General features: G+C 39.5%; 1 protein-coding gene across 1 annotated transcript in view; it reads right to left on the reverse strand.

Moving 5' to 3' along the window:
• Positions 1 to 6,534, reverse strand: part of LOC122568322 (sarcoplasmic reticulum histidine-rich calcium-binding protein-like) — a 49,365-nt gene extending 42,831 nt beyond the window's left edge. The window contains exons 1-2 of the transcript XR_006317047.1: positions 6,398 to 6,534; positions 1,712 to 3,293 (exon numbers count right to left, since the gene is read on the reverse strand). The gene's annotated coding sequence lies outside the window, so the exon portion shown is untranslated. Of the gene's footprint in view, positions 3,294 to 6,397 lie in introns of the transcript that reaches the window.
• Between the last annotated feature and the right edge of the window lie 9,096 nt (positions 6,535 to 15,630).

Below are 15,630 nucleotides of genomic sequence, written 5' to 3' on the forward strand. Positions count from 1 at the left end.
TAAAAGATCAGTAAATCGGTTGTAAATATCCTTCAAGCGGCTACTCACCGTCCTCTAGTTACATTTTCCAAAATAGCGTAATCATTCGTTTATGTAAAATCAACATATTTACGACTTCGTAATCTTTCCTTATCACCAAAAGCTTCTTATACCATTTGTAATAATTCAAGAGCCATTAGGTACTAGGGGACGCTGTTCTTTGCATTTCAACAATTGGTCTGATCCACAAACTACTCTAGGAATTATTTAAAAGTGAAAGGACGCAATCGCTGTCGCCAAAGAGAAACAGAGGACAAGATTAAACCAGAGGGCGAATAAGGGTAAGGAGAGGAAAAAGAAGACGAGGGAGAGGCTCGACGGGGAATATCACAGGGGAATGAAGACCTGAATTCTAACGTTACATCCTGTCCTAAAAACGAATTAGCTCGAGAGATTTGCCAAGTCGAGTTTTCCCTTCGTCCTTCGCTCGAATTTCAACCCCTTTCCCTCTCGCTCTGGAATAGAAACATCCAGTTAGAAAGGTGAAACGTGACAGAGAGGAGCGTTTTATGCGTTCATTAGTCACACGAACCAGATTCAATTCCTCTTGAGCTTTCTTACCAGCTTAGATCGTGGAACATAGAGCGGGAGAAAAGGTTAAGGGAAGTTTTTCCATTTGGTGGATTTTACGAGGGCGAACGTCTGGAGTCTCCGTGAGCAGGGTTTCATCGGTTAGGCTGACCGTGGAGGATCGAACAATGACGCAGCTATCGCGGACAACGCTCAGAGATCATCCATTATCCGGCAGAGAGTGTGCAACGGCCAGGTTAGAATGAACGAGCACCGATAGGGAAGATAATTTGTCAGTTTAAAGATCTAATTTGTAACTGGGGCGCAGCTTTATGAGCTGATTCGGCTTACAGGTGTAGGATGTTGCGTTTAACGAGCTTGACTTAAGCTTCTTCGTTGATTAGGCCGCAAATGTTTTCGAAGAAAATTGTTCCTTCCGAAAGAGATTACATCGAGTCTAGTGAAGTATTGTTTAAAATGATCTACAACGACACCTATCTGAGATTACCCTTTCGAATGAAATTAACCCTAATTAGAATTACGGAAAGCCTCTTAACAAAAAATTATATTCTGCTTTTCTGGCTTATTTTTTCACGTAGAATCACTTTTTTTAATGTCTTTCTCAGAGATACTCCCTACACGAAATAAACCATAATTCCATTCTACACAGCGTCTCGATCGAAAAAATACACTAGCTATCTAAATATACCTCACGCTAACTGTAAGCCCCCGAAATAACATAAAGCTCAAAACTTTTCTCGAATTCATATATAGTATACGTTGGAACGAAATCCGGCGTAGTGCAGGCGTGCGAGCCTGTGCGATTTTTTTAATTAAATCCGTTACAAGGCCCGATGGTTAGCCTGCGAAGGGAATTTTTCACCGCGTCACGGCGACCATAAATCATCAAGCGGACGCGTCGACGTGCGATTGTGAAAGGTTAAAATATGTATCGGGCCGGTACGTACACAGCCATCTTAAATTGTTCCATACGCAATGACGACCCGACTGAATTCTCTGTCGTGTGGTACCACGGTCATGATTTATTATCGGAGCGTAGGGCTCCTGGTAATTTATGCACACCGGCTAGCCACCAACCAACTGTCGTACCATCGTTCCACAATACCGTCTGCAATTTCGTGGAACGTTCGACCGGCAACTTGCAAAACAATCGTCCCTGCCAGCAACCTCCGAAAGGAATCATTCCCTTTTGATTCGCGGTTTCGTCCCGCAAACGCATATTCCGATAATTAACTCGACTGTGTGCCTGGACTGCGTTTCAATTATGATTACTTTGAACGTGCGTGCTACGTGACCAGAAATACGTACTTGGCAGAGCCTTTGAATTCGAACATCATGCAGTATCGCGTAGTATCGTGCGATTTATCGCAGGAAAGATTCTTTGGGTATGTAACAGTGACAGTGATTATAATCGTCGTAAGTACATATAATAGTACATTGTTACTTGGCTAAACTAATTCCTAAATATCAGTATATGCAGTGATAAAATTTATATTTCCAATCTTTGTGAAAATATATAATATATAAATATATATGAACGATATAGGAGAGCAAGTCTAATCGACGAACTTACGAACGATGAAAATGCGATCACACAACGCATGATTGATTTAACCGTACAAACAGGCTGAGAATATTACATTTGCGTTGGAAATATATAGGAATTTAATGTAAATAAGCAAAAAAGAAGAAAAAGAAAATAAGCAGAAATGGCAAATATTTACAGCAGAGCCTCTATTCGTTCGCGTACATCTTTATTAACGTTATAACACGAATATACACCTACACGTACACGTTTATTTCCATACTCAAAACAAATTTTAAAATTATCACCATAAATGTTCATAATATTCATATGATATGAAAAAATACGCAAATGCATTTGTTAGCATTTTAAGAGTTGCTCCATTTACGAAGAGATTTTTCACTTATGTAACGTAATAATTATGAAAAATGAACAAACCATATGAGCAGCTTAAGCAACGCATAAACATTTGTTTCGAGGAGAGCAGAAAGAAAGGGATATAATTATTTATTACAAATGTGGTATACCTACGACACGCGTAATATATTTTCGTTTCAAGGCTTGATCGTATGCTTTATAAATATAAAAACTGGAAACCGTGAGAAATTAAATACAAGAGGATGAATCATAAGAAAAATTATAGTTAAAACATACATACTAATAAATTTGCAAGTAATGAATAGAAAAATCATAGAAAACGATCCTTTAATTATCTCGGACATTACAGAGATATAAACGCGTTGTTCTATACGATAAAAGGGAAATTTATTTTTACAATAAAGTTCATTCCTTTCTCCCTAAATCAATATTAATATGAAAAAGCAATGCATATATTGACACCTTTGATTCGAATCAAACAAGAATTCTTGAAACGTTGTTCGTCGATAACAAACCTCCCCCACTGTCAAACACGAGGAACGAAGAATCAACTTGGAGGGACCATTCTCCCTCTTTGCAGATTACCATCCTCGGGACAACGCAGGCTAGGGAAGTTGAGACCACCCTTTGTTAAGGATTACAAGCGTTTTGTCCGCGACGGAATCCTCTTTCCCAAATTAACTTCTTCGTCTGAGAGGGCCATTATCGTCGCAAGTCTCCGTCTCCTTTATGTCTGCGAGTTCCCTTTCTTTACACCAGTGGTTTTGGCAACAAGCTCGCCGTAAATTCTCGGAATGATTCTTCCAGACCTGGTGTTAACCTACATAACGTGCGATTTATTATGACTTATAACGGGTCGGTTTTCGATGTCTCGGTGACGCTGGTTTTGCGGGAATTCGCGTCTTTTAAAAATCTGTTTCCTTGCCAAGCGCGAATTTGCGTCGTCTAGCTGGGGATTCTACGAGGGTGAGTTTTAGAGAGTGAGTAAAAGGGTGGACGCGGCCGCCAGAAATGACTGTCTGTGCAGTGGAAGGCATTATCTTGGACCGACCATTCGTTATTAACTGCAGTTACGACTTCTATCGTTTGGCGTTGAACATTTTCCTCTGTACTACACGATAAGAGAGATTACACTACCGTTCGATGGTATTCAGATACTCTTTTATTTTTTCTTATAGAATGTTACGTAATGATAATTAGAGGTAATTAGAGATAAAGAGACCTGGATCGTTCTATTCTTTGTAATCGTATATAAAAGAATACTATGACACGAAAAATGAGACAAAAGAATATCATGAAACTAATTGTTTAGATCTAATGCGGTAAGAAAATTCGTATTTGTAATTATTGATGTTTATGGCAAGTTCCGTGTAAAGAAGCTCTTTCTCTGGACTATAATATATGAAATGAATAAGAAAAGTTCTAAATCCATGAAAGATTAACGAAATTAATCGAAACAATGGTGCCTAAAACCTATAGATATATGGAAATACAACTCGCATATTTACTCGCGATACGCTGCCACATTTAAGCTTCTCGACAGGTAATTCAAGTTTTGCTTCTGGAATTAATTGACCATTAATTAATACACATTAGTACACAAGGGTAGATATAAATGGATGTTACGTTTAATTACATTAATAAACTTGATATTTACTAACCGTGTTATAAGGAAATACAAATTATACTATGTTTTGAAGATTCTATTCGATTTTAACGAAGATTATGTTGAAAATCAGCAAGGTCCAGTGACTTATGTAAAGGGGGACGTGCATTCACAATTACAATTATTCAAACACGGCATTATGCTTAAACTATCCTTATTATCTTCGATATGTAATAATTTACCGATAATGCTACGCATTAATAACATTATTTATTACCAAATACGATAAATAATAATCAGATTGCAGATTTTTATGCATTTATATAAATTCCAAAATTGCGCGAATGCATTTAGATTGCATCAAATATCCGAGAGTATAGTACGCGTTATAATATTCAATACATAAAACAATTTTCTATCTGGCTAACGCTTTCTTAATTATACTCATAGAAAGATAAATATTAGCAATCCACAAACTAACAACTCGTACGCGAAATTAACTAACTCCGCGCTTGGTAATGAAATTTTTAAGAGCGACAGGGGTGGCACGCGTCGCAGCAGCGTTACGCCGCGAAATATAAATCGCGCGAAATTATCACGAATTCCCGACCGAGTGTAAATTTCGTCCGACCAAATAACAGGAAACATTAACGGAAATTTATCCACTCATTTACACTCGACGTAACTCATCGACAATTTAAGGGGATCGTTACGGTTCACCCTCTTTTGGACGGGATGTCGGCGAAATAAACTAAATGTAGCTTAAACAAACGAGCGTTCGCGATAAAGCTTGCCAGACCGTTCGGTAAAAGTGCAACGTCGAGCAACGAGAAACGAGAAGTCGTCGGGTTTTTTCCCTTAATTCTGTCGACGGGTAGCCGGGATCCGCGTATTTATCGCGTTCAGCGTTGCTCACCGTCAGATGCACGCGGGCATAGACAACGACGAGCGAAGAGAAACGACCGGCGACGATATATTTTTGACACCGTCGACGCCTGCTGCGACCGGCCATTTACTCGTTGTACCCGCGTATCTCGTTTACACCGTTACCCTCTCGAAAAAGTACCATGTTCCTTTCGCATGGCTGTCGTGAAATTTACTATGTTACGCGGCATTAATTTCGTCCGCGTTTTTCGGTTTTTCGATGTAGAGAGAATGAGGAGAAGAGGCCGAGGATCGATTAACGCTGGATGGGATCAAATTCAACATGTATTTGGTTGTGAAAGCGCGCTTCATTGGCTGCGTTCAAATATTGTTCATAAACAGACTGTAAAATATTTACGGATATTTATATTTTTATAGACATAATTATAGTTTTAGATTTTAAACTTTCGCGATAATTATATGACACATTCGTAGCTCCAACTATAAATACGTCATAGTTATAATTCACAGAGTAGGACTTAGGTGAAGATTTATTTCATCTACTTAAACGTTGTGATACGTGTTGTGTATTTTGAATATATCGTGCATATTACGTTCCCTACGACATCGTTGCACAGTGGTATAATAATATTTTCTGTTTTTGTAGAATGTGTTCAAAATTGAATAAAGTGGTTCTTACGTCTTTTTATATCTCGCATATAAATTAACGGGACCGTTGATAAGAATACGTTGAAGAGGATTTGTGAACGCCAAGGGCAAACCAAGATTCTGGTCAGGTTCGTTTACCTGATTTGATTTGAAATGCAAATGTCAGTAAAACGCCAGGTCTCTCATTAGACGCTTGTGTCTTTTTCTATTTGTTGCAGAGTTTCAGCTGTCATGCGGAGGCCACGTTTTCCACGTGGAAAACAGAAAAAAAAGGAATAGTGTACGTTGAGTTTGAAATTTCGCTGACGAAGGATGTCTCATTAAGGTCGATCGGTAAAATCAAAATATACCATGCGTGTGTAGTAAAAAAAATATGGAATACACGTACGTGACGCAAACATTGGATTAACGGTAGACTAGCGAAAAATCAGATAAAAAATGGCGAAAAAATTTTGGCGAGAAAAACATTTTTTTGGTCGTTTATTCCATTGAAAATCAAGAGAAAGGTCTGAAATATCGCTGTCATCTTACGGATTATGACAATCAACATATAATACGACTCTTTTACGCGATAATTTACCAACTAGTAATACTAGTAAATTAAGTTAGTAGTTGTTAGTAACGTTTCTTTTACAATTTTACGCCAAATGATTGTCAACGATGATAATATAATTTGTACAATTTTCTCGTGCAACTTCGATCGAGTTCAACATGGCATCGGACAATATCGTTCAACCGTGAACATCAGTCGGGAAATCGGTCTCGTCTGATCAGTTAAAACACACCTTTGAATCGTTAGCATCTTCTGCACCAGACGTGGAGTAAGAATGGTTAATTCTCTCAATCTTCAGAAAGAGGAGTTTCACACAGTCTGCCTTCTGTGATAACGTCTTCTCCGCCAGGCGTGAAGCACAGAACCGTTTCAATCTCCGAACATTCGCAGAGAGCAGTCCCATCTGCATTTCCTGGTTCATCAACATCTTCTAACGTTTGTCACACGCTCAAGAAGGCCATCCGCTCAGAAACAGTAATCAGAGATAAGACATTGACTTCAGACTCCTTTGGACACATCACCACCTTATCATCATAACCTACACCAAGGCTGTGACGCACCTTAGTCCACATCAAGATAGGACATCGACCACCGAGTTTCGGACTCCCCTGGACACATCACCACCTTATCATCATAGCCTATACAGAAGCTATGACACACCTTAGTCCACATCAAGATAAGACATCGACCCACGACCTTCGGACACTTCCACATCACAACCTACACCGAGCCCCTCAACATCCTCAAACCAAAATGTGTATAAGCCGAGACTTCAAACAGCTCGGGCAGTTCTTGCGCAGCCCTTTTTTCCGGTTCAGTGTCAGTCTATTGCTTGTAAGTGGTGAATTTATAATAAAGAAGATTAATAGTTGGGTTATGACTCAGTATTCTTTTCTTTTATCATCCAACCCTGAATTCTACGTGACACGTTCGTGGACACGACCTCAACCGCTCGGAGAAACAGAATCGTTTCATCAGTCCAGACGATTAGTTGATAGTTGTGTGCCAGATCTGCAACCGTAGACAATGTCTTCAAACGTTCATAGAGTGAAGCATCGTTTCAGTCAGTGAACGATCTCGCGCGAGTCTTTCAATTGCCAAGCAGCATTGACACTTGTTCGCGAACGAGTGTATCGTTAGCTACTCGTAATCGTCACCACTTCAACCGTATATCGCGTCGCAGCAGTTGTTTCGTACGATCGTTCAGCAGTCGGAATCAATTCAGAAGCTTGTCATCGTCCGGAATAGTATGACCCTTGGTGTCGTTGATTGTTATTCGCGCGTTCAACCAGCACTCTCCCTCGTGAATCAGTAACTCAAGGTTAATTCGGTGGGTAACAAGCGCAGTGTCATGGACATGAGACACATGCGCACGTGACACACGCATGATACAACTATTGCGTTAGCAACTAAGCTTTTTATCACAATCACTTAGTTGTCAGCCTCATATCGAGGCTTTAAACTGCTTTCTCGATACCTTGTTTCACTGTAATTTGAAAAATAAATACCAAGCGATGAATGAAAATTCGCAGCAGCAAATACTTCATTGAACTAATACTAATACTAATACTAATACTAATAATACTAATTTTCTCTTTCTATACCTAAAATTTCATAAAATTCTAACTCACAACGCTCTTGCAAGTCTAAACTTTCAATCGTCGCGTTAGAAATACAATCGAATCTCCGTAGGGTAATAGAATTTGATAAGTGTCATTGCCCATCCTAAGACCATCGATTAGTAAAATACCCAGTTCTAGAATACAGAGAGTTGATTCTTAATGAGCGAGTTAATTAACGTCTGGTTCTGGATCGGCTCGCGTATAATTCCTTTTTACGAGTACAATGAGCCATGGATAAGGATTCGTGAACACGTTCCTCGTTAAACGATTTGCGGCAACTTCTTTGTAGGATTCTTCTTTCTCGGATCTTTTCCACTCGAGAATTCACGGTGATGAGAGCAAAATTAATTCTTTTTTACGTCATCGACGTGCGTGTTCTTCCGCGAATAGTTTTTCTAAAACAATTGATGGCCGCAGAGATGGTGTAGTGGCTCGCGAAACCGTTTAAACACTTTAGAAAAGTTCGTGTGTGCGTTTACATATTGTTTAAACATTTTCAAATGAAATATTCCCTTAAACAAATATTCTCGTCCAAAACGTTTATTAAGCTCACCTCCTATTGTCACTATCAGAACCACCGTCATGTAATCCATCGATCTCATACATTTTCCGACCTCTGAACTCGTTGTTCGAAACAAATGCTGGCCGCGTGTCTGTGCTCTGTTTGACCAGACGCTAACGAACTATGAATTCGTGGACGGGAAAAAAGGGAAAAACAAAGAGGAAAAGGGAGAAAACGAGCCACGATGACGCGTGGTAAACCGAGTTATTCCCTAAAAGTGTAGTTGCTATTTGATGAATTATTCACCGCCCATTGCTCCGCCTGTCGAACCCCTTGGAAACGAAACTACGTTTCGTACGTTCGTTCGTGAGCTTGTGTATCTTTGGTTAGTCGGTTCCAGACGCAACGTCCACTCGCGAGAAATATTCTGAAACAGCGACATCTAATCTTCCTTATTTCATGGCAAACGTGAAATAATTATTAGAATTCCGCGACACACCGGTCAGCGACTCTGCAGAGCATTTGCGGTAATTCTTCTGTGAAATGGACAGACGTCTTAACGGCGTGTGTCGATAGAAATTCGACGAGCCAAAAGAGCGTGGAACTGGACATGCTCGACGACGCGCGAACGATGCGTCAACAGCCATCTGGCCGTTAATGAGGACGCGAGTGAACGTGCTTCTCGCATGCAAACATCACGTGCTTCCTCGTGGACGCGTCCACATCGAGGACACGCCAGTTTACCCTGAGCACAACCTGACGACCTGCATTAATCGCTGTCGTCAATCAGAGAAGGGTCGGCTACCCTGACCGGCGGAATGCGATTAATCTCGATCAGCCCGTCTACCGTGAACGAAGGGAATCGACGGTTCGTCGAAACGCAGAATTGAGTTGGTTTCAGAAACAATCTCGCCCGTACCATGTTTTTGGTAGCATAGACAACACAGTAACAGTGGTTGAACGTGGATTTGAAAGAGGCATAGGATTATCACGATGAATCGAAGGTTTTCCATTCAAATGCTTTTATCGAAATGAAGAAAATGTATTATTAGGACTAACAGTATTAAACTGACTCGAGTAACTAAAAGTATTAAGGTTTCTTAGATGCAAAATGCTACATAAGATGTAATGATTTCAAAAATAAAACACACGAAAAAGTTCGTCGATTATATTTTACATATTTCTTTCGTGCGACTACACAAGTCACAAATATAGAGGAAAGATTCTATAATTTGGACAAAACTACTATTATAATATTGAAATATATATATATACATAATACTTGAAATTCTTCGAATTTCAATATTGTACATTGTAGAAGATATTAGGTTGTCCGAAAAGTTTCTTTCGTTTTATAAGGTGACGATAGATGAACAACAATTTCTGTTTCATATTATTTTATTGAATTAGGTATGATCCATTTCGTTATATTTCTATTATTATGTTCGTGCATAATTCAATAAACTAATATAAAACAAGAAACATTGTGCGTCTATTATTTCCTTATAAAACGAAAGAAACATTTCGGACAACCTAATAGGTGGAGGAGGGAATAACGATTGACAAAAATATTAAACAAATCCTTGAGATCCCCTTTCATAATCACAATATTAAAAATTCACAAAATTCTATAAGATGGATTAATGGATTGGAATGACTATGAAAAGTAGTGTGGATAGGGCGGAAAATGATGCTTACTTCTCCTTCATTTATACTTATCGCTGAATTCAGCGAATGTGGTAATATAAAAAATATAAAACCATTATCATTCCACGATCAAGGAATTTTGCCTTTGTATAATATCTTATGTATTTCGAGAGGAATGTAGACTACGAAGATGAAAGACCAAGGGCGTTTGAAAATCTGGTTAAGTTTTCATGAAAATTTAGGAGCTGCGTGCCACGGAAAAGATATGAAGAAAACGCGATTTTACCATACTTGCTGCAAGTATGCGCGCTGTCTCTATAAGGAACGTGACGAATGAAATAACCGCTATCCAGATTTCTGTTAGTTACAAGTCAACAACAATAGTACAAAACATAATCCAATGACTCGAAGAGACTCTGTAAAAGGATTTATATTTTTAGATTTGTAGACGTTACAGTAGTAGTGATCAAACTTCGTCCGATGAAGGAAAATTCTTGCCGAAATTGGGCTTCTTTGTGACTGTGACTTGTACAGATAAAATAACGTATATAAAATACGTTGAAGATAAGATGGAAGATAACGTAAATTACAACTTGTAGAGGTTGTCATGGCAGAACGAAAGGGAATTATCAAAAGTTTCCGTATTATCGGGATTCAGTTGTACGCGCATATCGAATCATCAAAACAGTCAATTTATCACATTCCATATTCTTCGTAATTCTCTTTTACATATATTGTTTATGTTGAAGGTCACCACTTTTAAGAAAACTCTACATCTGGTCTTTTCAGCTTTCTAAAGCACCGAAGCCATCGACAGCGTATAGACAAAAGACTGGGACGAAGGCAGACCACAAACAGTCGACAGGCGACGTTGGCGGATCTGGACTAGCTCAAATTATTATTTCATTCTTGTACTTTTCATTTCTGTATTTAAAATATATTCTTCTACCTTATAATCTTATCTACGCGTCTCTCTCTTTATACATCTAATAACCTCAACAGTTTATAATATCAGACCAATTGATAACTCTCATTCCAATATAGCCAAGGATCAATGACCATAGTATACAATTAGCTGCCATCGGCGTAGCAGTGCGCGCCGTGGACGCGATCCGACTTTTCAACTTATCGTTACGCTTCTCCATCGTTAAACAGCAGGCTGAATCGCGGGGAATCGAGAAAGTTTCACGATCGGGAATTGACTCGACCCGTTTTTACCCGTGTAACATCGTTCCACGAACTCCGATTCGTTTCTATCGTTGCTCAAATGAGAGAGCTCGAGAGATGGTGCCTGCGGAAGGGAATGGAAGTTGGAGGAACGATCCCGCGCGTGCGAAACCACCGACGAAATGGAACGTTTTATTAGAAGCGTGTCTAGCTCTTGACACAGGCACCAATGGAGCTAGACGGTTCGTCGAGTTTCTCGACATCGGTTTGTAGGCAGACGAAAAGCTGATTAAGATCGATTCGGCAAAATTATCCCTGTAATCTCTTTCGAGAGATTCCAGATTAAGGAGATCGTACTCAAATAGGATTTCAGGGTTTGGAACAAAAGCGATCATCGAGCGGCTGCCTTCTCCCATTCCCCTATTCGAGTGTTCTTCGAGTTTGATTTTCATTAAAATTCACGCGAAAACCGCGATCGAAGGTCTTGTCGCGACTCCATTCTTCTCGTTCTAGCGTTTTCGACGTTACCGTTAACTCGTTCCTCCTAATGTCTTGACGTTTCCCAGATGCTGTTAGGCGTGAATTTCATTTAGAAATCTCTCGTGGCGTGACTAGAGAGCTACGTTAACGTAGAGACTGCAGTGAGCGACGAACATAGTAAAAAATTCGATACATTCAAAGCGCAAAAGCGACGCTGATGATTCTGCCTTGAACACCGGATTCAAGCCTTTGTAACGAAACAAACGAATATGCAAACACGAGCTCCGTGGAATACCAAGTGTTTGTTATTTCTGCCGATTGCATTTCCGGCGAACGCACTGAAACGAAAGTTCAAAGACTGGCGAAAGAAAAAAAACAAATCTCGCGGAAAGGAAGGAAACGAGCTTGGGGTAGGATGGCGAACAATTTTCTGTTCCGAGTTCAGTTATCTTTCGCGTAAAGGAAGTCATTTTTATCCAACATGCGTTGGAATTTAGTTTGTACATTGCTCGAAATAATTGACAGATTAACATCCTCCGATGACAATACATTACGAGAATCGAGCAATGAAAAACTATGCTTAATTGGTGTTTTTTCACATCCACTTACGAGGCATTTACGATTAGCCGAAATAAAAAGCTGAACGTTTTCACGAAAATAATCGGTTCGTAATCCGTTTTTAATGACAGATCCGCTGATACGACGAGACCGACGCGCCGACTGTATAAATCTCGTTAACGTAGCGAAACCGATCGTTGACATCATCGAGTTTGAAAATTTCGTTATTTTCTTCATCCGTGTGTCACGGGTGAAAGGTTATTACCTCCGTCGCGAGGCTCCCGTGTGTTTTTCTACGAAAAATATTTTTGTGATCTCACGACGACGATATTACAAGGCTTCTTTGTATTGGAAACTCTATTCACCTTCAACCGAGTGTCTCGTTTTTATGTTCTTCGTCTACGTTTTATACAGCCACATAGAGCAGGCAAATTAAATTTTTTGGATGCTCCAGAACGATTTATATTCGACAGTCGTCAACTTCTTGTGCTTTTTTCTTTGGATTCCCCGTTGTTATAAGAGGAATGATCGTTGTATAAGTCGTTGTAAAAGTTGCAGATATAAGGTCGTTATTAGGAGGCATTACACATTACACAAGAGCGTAGAAAACTTTTATGAGCAACGTAACAACGAAAGAGTGGAAAGAGAAGAAACCGAGGAAGGCGGGGTTAGTGCTTAAGTCTTTCGTTACGGCTGTCTCTGCTAAAAGGTCGTGGCATGATACGGTTACACGAAACGCGTGTTGTATTATACTTATCACTTGCAGCATGATAATGGTTTTGTTGATTTATGTACTACATTACCTACATAACTGTGTAATTATATATATAAAATAATTTTTCTAACAAAATTTTATTTATACAAGGAGATGCTTTTGAACTTGTAACGTCCTATCTTTTGTTCTTAAGGTCCCTTCTCTTGTTAACCGAAATGGATTTACAGCATATTTTAACAATGATACTTTTATATAAAACTGCATACGATATAATATTTTTTTATCGTTTCTTACAGAAAGTATCTTAGGAAATGATTATGGCAGAATGATTACAAAATTGATATATTCAATTAAGGAACTACTATCCTTAAATCAACTAATATAATTATAATTGTAAAAAATTATAATAGAACGATAATAAACTAAGAGAATTATAACATCAGGTGTAAACACATTCTGTTTCTCAAGATTACATTCAATCGTTAAACCACTTACCACAAAACTTCACCGTAGAAAACATGCTCAAACTCCCAACAACCATCAATCGTAACACCTAGTCAGCGAACCAGCATCACCGCAGCGAACAGGTCTTAAATTATGATACACCCTTTCTGCGTCCGCGGGAGTGTTCTCCATTTAACCGAGTGCCACGATCCATCATTTTCTTCGAGTTTCCTGTTAACAAACGCAAAGAATCAGATCAGCAAATCTTAATCGTTTATTTTCACTTACTTCCTGAAATCGCGAGTATCGTCGATATCCTTATCGGTGATGGTTCGATCGAAGTAAAGCGATTCGTAGGTTGGAATGGTCGGCACTTTGCGCGAAATCGATAGGCTGGTCGCGCGAGTACGCGAGCGAAGCGAGCCTGGGATGAAAAAAAAAACGAACGCTCGACGAGAAACCAAAAAACGATTTAAAAAAGAAACACGGGGAAAAATAGAAGCAAAAAGCAAAAAGTAGAAAAACAACAAAAAAAAAAAAAAAAGAGGAAAGGATAGAAAGGGAGCGGGGAAAAAATATTCTAACTCTAGCCAGCCGTTATCGGGAACCATTGCGTTAGCTGTCTGGATGGCCGCTTTTAATCCGTTAAATGCCATTTCCTTGTACACGTCAGCTGCGGACCAATGAGCTTTGGAGCCACCGAAATGTCCGCCACTCGTGCCGCCATTCACTGCCAGAGACTAGGCATCCTCAAGTGCTCTCTTAGCCTATTCCGTCGGGATTCCATCGGGATTCCTCGTGTGCGTGTATACACAGTACACAGCCACGCGTGTTCTATCCGATCGCCGCGTACTCGATAAACGACACCGGAAGCAAACCGTCTGGCAGACAGATTGCACTGGATTCCGACGTGTGATTCATATCCCGTCCGAGGATCCGGATTCTAGCACCGTTTATCTTTGAACAAGGAAAAAGAGAAGAAAGGAAAGAAATTTTGAGATGTAAAGAGCTTGATATTTTCGCGGGGATCGTTACAGGCGGACCGAGTTATGTTCGTTAAGGGTTGAAAGATTATTTCTTTCTATACTTGTTTGTAATAGTGTTTGATGTTCATAGTCGTTGCATAACAAGCAATGGACTAAATAAGGGTGAGGTTTTACGTCGAAATTTAAAACAAGCGTCACTGTAACTGATACACAGCGGATTATTTTTATGGGTTTGGAATAGTTTTATAAATACCGACGTTTTTGAGCTTCGTTTCATCCGCTAAGGGTTAATAAGCATATCGGGCAAAGTTGCGTCATCGTGTAGCGCATAAAGTAAGACAATCGCATCGCGGCTACATGCGCGCAACGAAAAATAAAATAGGCAAGAGGATGAAGGAAGAAGAAATATGTAGCAAGAGGATGAAGGAAAAAGAAAAATGTAACAAGAGGATGAAGGTAGGAGAAAAATGTAGCAAGAGAAGAAACAAAGAGAAGAGGAAAAAGATAACGTGAGAATTCTCGGGACACGACAAGCCTGGTGAAACCGTGGCCGTCTCCATGGTCGTTGAAGTGTATACGCAACGTATACATAGGTTCGGATAAGTCGCGCATGAAAATTTCAACGGCGACAATCGCGTTCCGCCGGGCAAAGCGACCGGCTACGCTCTCCTGCCCCACGAGTCGATAATGCACACCTCCGTGTGTATCTCATTAAAGTTGGCGGTGTGAAATGCGCGCCAGAGAAGGAAAAAAGGAATCGACGCAAACAGCCGTGAAACGCACCAATGCTGGTCCGATGACGCCGCGTAATCGAACTTTTTTCCTACCTCCGTTCCTTTTCTTTCCCGTCCTTCTCTCGCTGTCTTCTTTTTCTCTTAGTTGTTCATATCGTTGCCGATATTGTTTTGCGCTGTTCTTACGCCAAGAGAGGAAATGGGATTGAAGAAAGGAAAATTCACGATGGAACACGACTGAATGTCTTAATATGCGTATGTTGTTGTTCTTCTCGCAGATGAAGTAGCACAAGGAGAACAAAAATATCTTTTAATACATATAGAAATAACACACACTATTATTTATTGTATATGCAAACAATGGAAACTTTAGTATATCCTTCATAAGGTAATCTGTTATTTTACATACGATGAGTTATCGTAATTAATCGTAAAAAAGGCAAGATACGTAATTGTTGCATAATTTTCTTAGAAAGCATGAGGGAAATTTTTTAATCGACAAAACAACTAACTCTGAGTAATGCAAAAAGTTAATGAGCATCTTCAGATTGAAGATTAATTGAAAGATTTGGTGAGCGACTAAATTTATACAGTAACCCCGTACTATAAT

This window comes from Bombus pyrosoma, linkage group LG6 (assembly GCF_014825855.1).
Source record: "Bombus pyrosoma isolate SC7728 linkage group LG6, ASM1482585v1, whole genome shotgun sequence".
NCBI lineage: Eukaryota > Metazoa > Arthropoda > Insecta > Hymenoptera > Apidae > Bombus > Bombus pyrosoma.